General features: G+C 39.5%; 1 pseudogene; it reads left to right on the top strand.

The window, feature by feature from the left end:
- The first annotated feature begins 1399 nt into the window (after positions 1-1399).
- LOC148055449 (uncharacterized) lies at positions 1400-3306 on the top strand (annotated as a pseudogene).
- The last annotated feature ends 1964 nt before the right edge of the window (positions 3307-5270 follow it).

Here is a 5270-nt window from a genome sequence, read left to right as displayed (position 1 = left end):
ACAGAATGTCCTCAATGTAGATTAAAATTACAAACAAATCACCCTGATAAAGCACCACCCCTACATATCAGTCTAGGAAAAACTTTGTGGTCTATATGGCAAATTGATTATATTGGACCATTCAAACCCTCTGCGGGATATCAATATATCTTCACAGGAGTGGAAGTAGTCTCCAGCTTGCTTATGGCGACTAAGTGCCAAAAGGCCGATGGATGAAATACAGTACAAAGGCTATCGTTTTGGTTCTCAGGTCTACCTACTCCTGATGTCATCCAAAGTGATAATAGCTCGCACTTCTCATGTAAGGAAGTGCAAGAATGGGCAAAACAAGAAGAAATTCAGTGGGTATTCCACACCCCATATTATTCTTAATCAAATAGGATGGTAGAAAGAGCTAATGGCTTACTGAAAGGGAGCCTTAAGCCACACAAGGCCCAGTGGGATACTCAACTTTCCAAAAAGTACTTCATCAATTGAATAATTGGTATGGGCCCACTGGGAGCCCTGTGAGCTGAGCATTCTTTGCAAAAGTTGAGCTTGATGCTCCACCTTCTGATGAAAGAAAATACCTGCTAGCATTACAGCCAGGACAACCTGTTATGGTGAATTTACCACAAATTGGAACTGTACCTATGACTCTAACTAAACCTGGTGGCCCACTTGCCTGGGAAGCTACTGATAGCAGTGGTGCAAAACATAGAATTAGTGCATGGTGGATTTTTCCTTCTTTCTAATGGGGTAACCTGTCCGGAAAACCCCACTGAGACCAGTCTATTTTACCTTTTTGTCTTACAGCCTCCTCAAAGATGAAAGTAAGATACATCATCCTACTGCTGTTGAAGATTTCAATAATACTTACTTTCCCATGAACACCCACCTGTCTCAACTTAATCATCAATCAAGAAATCAGTCGTGATTGTGTCTTGTTACTAACAGACAGTAATATAAACGTGACTTGTAAAACACGACCACCTGTTAATAAGGGATATATATGTTATGATTATTCACAATAACTCTTACACACCATATAGAAAATGCTGTAACATAAGTCATTGCTCAATACATGACATAGTAAAGGGATATTATGATGTTGAAGTATCATGCAGATAGAACACTAAAGGGATGCGACATAATACTAGGAACAATATCTCTCAGAATCACTAAACCTATCATAATGACGTCAGTGCCTACTTTGAATACTCCCCCAGTTTTACTAAGGAGTCTTACTAAAGATGCTATACTCAAACCTAACACCCCACAGGATGGCAAATAGAAATGCTGTGTTCATGTTACTATTCCAAATCCCAACAATGACCAGTGGCTATGGTCTCAAGCTCGTGTTAAGTATACTGGGACTATGGGAACACTCCCTAGTAAGGGAGATTTAAATCTTTCCACCATGGTCATGCATGGAACTGAAGTATACTTGGAAAATGAATGGAGCTGGGATAAAAATGAAACTGATGTTAATGAAGTTCCCTGGCTTTGGGGAATGGCAGGGAAAGAAATTAAAATAGGATGCCAGATGATCAATGAGTTTACCCATGAGAAAGCAACTGATATTTCTGTGCACAACATTACATCAAACACCACAGATGATACAAAACATTGTGCCTCTGAAAAATTAGACTGTTGGTACAATTTTACATTAGTACAATTCGTTTTTGTAATCTGCCTCTGGGCTCGCAGGGACATGGGACTATCATTTAAATTTAAAATAGACATTACTGAGTCTAGTACAACATCCGCCACTCCTCACTCAACATCCACCCCGATTGTAAAAGATAAGGAAACTCCATCTCCACAAATTTCTGCTCTGCCCCCACAAATTTCTGAAATTGGACCTTACGCTATTAAATACACAGGCCAACAGCAAGTGGTGTTTAATCCATCGTGGTCCCTCAAATGAGTGGAACTATCAATGCAAATCAATATCTCTGCAATTAAACCTACTTGCTTACCATTCCTAAGTACATCTTATGCAGAATGGTTAGCGTGGTTGCATGGACGAACCCTCACCTCTCCAAAACGATCAAGAAGAGATGTGACTGGTATTTTAGGAACAGGATTAGGAGTATTAAAGAGCATGGATGCTGAAGTTTTAGCAAACAAAATAAGATCAGCAACAAGTAATTTACACAAATTAGAATGTCCATTGCAATCTTCTCTATCGGCATTGGGAACTAACCAATGGCTCTTATCTGATATATTACCCTAATGGGAAAGAATTAATTAAAAGGACCACCAACTAATTGTGAATGCACTAGGTGCAGCCCAAATTAATGTCTCTCTTGCTCTTAGTTGTATTCAGGCTCAACTGTGGTTACAATCTACTGTGGCAGCGATTGTAACAGAAAGTGAAGAGAACACCTTACCCACTGAAATTCGAAAGGTAATCTGGGATAACGCAAATAAATTTGAAAGGGAATTCCAATCCTGGTGGCATCTAGTCAATTTTACCTATAACCCTACCGACAGTAAAGCCACAGCTTTTATTCTAACAATACCCAATGCTTTGGTATATACCATATACCTAATCATTGCGCTGGGATTAAATTACAATGGAACAGTACTCTATCCAATGGAACACAGAGTATGGGCCTAACAAAAGGGAAACAAATGGCAGACTGTTGATGTCAATACATGTTGTGCGAGAACAAGGATTTATTTGTGAAAGCAATGCCATTAAAGCCCAAGGCATTTACCTTGACACTGAACAAAACATTTGCCGTTTTGAGATACATCCTGACAAAACCTCTGAAACTGTACTTGTATATATTGGATTTTATGTTTGTAGGCAATATCACTGTAGATATAAACACTCAAGTATCTGTAATTTTTCTGAAATCATGGAATGCGACTATTCAGCTCCTGTCACATCTCATCAATTATTACAATCTAACTATACATCATGTAAAGATTTATTACCTACTCCCATTGGAATGAATGTTACATTGGTAAGAAAGCTATTACAGCATGATGATCTCTACTGATTGCTGAAACAAGTTCAAGAAAATGGACAAAGAAAGAACCTTGATTACTGTTCATCACGATGCAAAAGAAATGCACCATATTCTGGAAAGAGTGAAAAAGGATGGAGAACATCATTGGTGGGATACCTTATTCGGATGGTCACCAACAGCAACAGGAACTTTGAATCTAATGCTTCATCCAGTTGTGATTTTGTTAGCTCTAACAATATTATGCTTATTACTTATAATCATTCTGTATGTAAAGGTTTGGTATGTAATGAAGCAAATACTCCTTGTTCATCATGTGAAATCACCCAATAATGTACAAAAATAATATGCAATTGATGATAGTAATATTTTACACTAAAAGCTGTTTGCTTACCGTGGATCTGCAAGTGTGCCAACATGGTATGTCAAATGTTTATAGCACAGAGACAAGAGGTGACTGTACCACCACTCTATGACGTGAAGTAAGTTGACTGTAGTCATGGGGTGGAGTGTGACGGATATGCTTGACCCCTAGCCATTCTTTGGTTCAAGCTGACTAAGGAGCAACAGGCCTTATGCCCTGTGGTGAACCTGTGAGCTAGAAAGCTCCTGGCTCATGTACAAGGGAGTGAAGGTTTCTTGGAAAAATATTTCGAAAGGTGATTTCAAAGCCCAAATATGCAAGATAACCAAAGTACAGAACAAGATACCAGAGCTAAAACGAAGATATCTATCTTGTCTATACTACTGACTAGCAGCCAACTACTTCACTCTATAAATATTACCATCAAGATGAGCCCAATTGGAGCTCTCCCTGAATTGCAGCTGGACTGCATGCCAGGTGACTCTTCCCTTGAGCAGGGACGCCTCTCAAGGTTTGAGATTCTTTACCTGAGACTAAGAGATCCTTCCTTACCCAAGACAGAGAGATCCCTTACCTGTGACAGATCCTCAGTAAGTGACTGATAGCATGCTGAATTAATACTAATGACACATTACTAATCCATGTATCTACTCAATATTAATTATTATAAACTATGTATAGATAATTCCATTAGACATAAACTGTTGTCCAAGTCTGAGACTAAGATTGGACCTAGCTGCACCTAGGCTCCATAAAGAGTTTAGAAAGCAAGGGGGTCCATTCTGAACCTCGTGACTTAACAGGAGGGTCTTCCTTACTCTTTGCACCTCCGGTCTCTGTGTGAATCATTCTAACTCAATTTTCCTTTATATGTTTCTTCCATGCAGTAATTAATAAGGTGAACCTTGCCATCAAACTTATTGAACCTTGGCAAACCCCTGTTAAACTTTGTTAAATTCCATCAAATTCATTGAACTCTGTAAAATTATTATTTTACCTCAAGAAAACATATTGCTGCTTCTCTCTTTTGAGTGAGGTGCATTCTACTCATCCGCGACAGACACTTAACCTCAAAATCCAGTTTCCAATTCATGGTCCTATTGGCCGGTTTGCATAGTCTGTTTTGGGAATCCCTTTGGGGCTTTTTCTTATTGTCCTCATGCACATGGTCTTCTGAAGCTGGCATTTTGTTCAGGTTTTCCAATTTTGTGGACAGTACTGCCTGTGTTTTGCAGCACCGTGCAAAGTCTGCCCCAGTAATACTGCACAGTCATCCTGTTGGGCTGGGCCCGGATGCAGAGGCCTCTCAGTATTGTTGTTTTCTTTGCACAGGGTGGGTCGCTTTGGTTGGCCTCCTAGGAGGGGTCCGTAGCCCTTGGGCATGTTCTAACTTGTTTGTGGTCCCCCACCCTTGTGACACCTCCTGCCCTCTTGACCTTCCCCCCCACCCAAGACATGTTAAGGTTTGTTCTGCAGCCTTGTAAAGCGGTGGGCCCCGAACCTGCCTTTTGCTTTTGTTTAATTCCTTTCTATTCACATTTAAACTTTAATTATTAATTTCATTATCTCTTATTAAAGAATATTTTCTACATTTTATACCTACACTCTTATGAATATATACATATATTTAATTTATATATCTTTTTATATGTGTGTGCATATATATATGCTATATATAGGTATGATGCCGTCAAGAAACACTTGTCAGCCAATCACAGAGCAGTATGAAAACACATGGGTGATGACATTTAACAAATTAGCACCCCTCCCCCAGGACTGAAACAAAATGGCAGTCCTCATGTATATAGTGGGGAAGGACTTCCTGTTCTGATGTACTTCCAGGTAAACTGGAAGGGGGTGTCTGGTGCTGCCATCCAATCACAGAGCACTGTGTGAACATGTGTGGGATGATGTTTTACAAAACAATGATTGCCATGGGCAAAAAA

This window comes from Nipponia nippon, unplaced genomic scaffold (genome assembly GCF_047370975.1).
Source record: "Nipponia nippon isolate SJK-2023a ecotype South Korea unplaced genomic scaffold, ASM4737097v1 scaffold_22, whole genome shotgun sequence".
NCBI lineage: Eukaryota > Metazoa > Chordata > Aves > Pelecaniformes > Threskiornithidae > Nipponia > Nipponia nippon.
This window is presented reverse-complemented; position numbering and strand designations above follow the sequence as displayed.